The sequence below is a fragment of the Anomaloglossus baeobatrachus genome, chromosome 2 (genome assembly GCF_048569485.1).
Source record: "Anomaloglossus baeobatrachus isolate aAnoBae1 chromosome 2, aAnoBae1.hap1, whole genome shotgun sequence".
Classification (NCBI taxonomy): Eukaryota; Metazoa; Chordata; class Amphibia; order Anura; family Aromobatidae; genus Anomaloglossus; species Anomaloglossus baeobatrachus.
In genome coordinates, this window is record NC_134354.1 from 587,993,183 (window position 1) to 587,993,528 (window position 346).

A 346-nucleotide genomic window follows, 5' to 3' on the forward strand; every position below is an offset into this window, starting at 1 on the left:
ACAGCATATTACAGTACTAGGCATTTTATTTAGGTGATGATTAGGTTTTTATATTGTCCTGCAAGGTCACATAACTGCTAATAATTAATCAGTTCTGTTAAGAAGTGCAGAAAGAACTCTTTTATTTAGAGCCTGTATAATAAATACGTGCTAGCTAACCATGTACTTATCCTGGTTCTCAAGCAAAACAGGTCTATGAATACAGTCCAGCTTGATCTCAGGTCTGTTTCAATGATGCTGTCCAGACTACAGGGACAAGAGTGGTCTAGGGATAGGTTGCTGTAGGAGGGAGCAGGCGGGGTCTGTCAGTCACTGATGTACAAGTATTTGACTAGTGGTTTTCAGA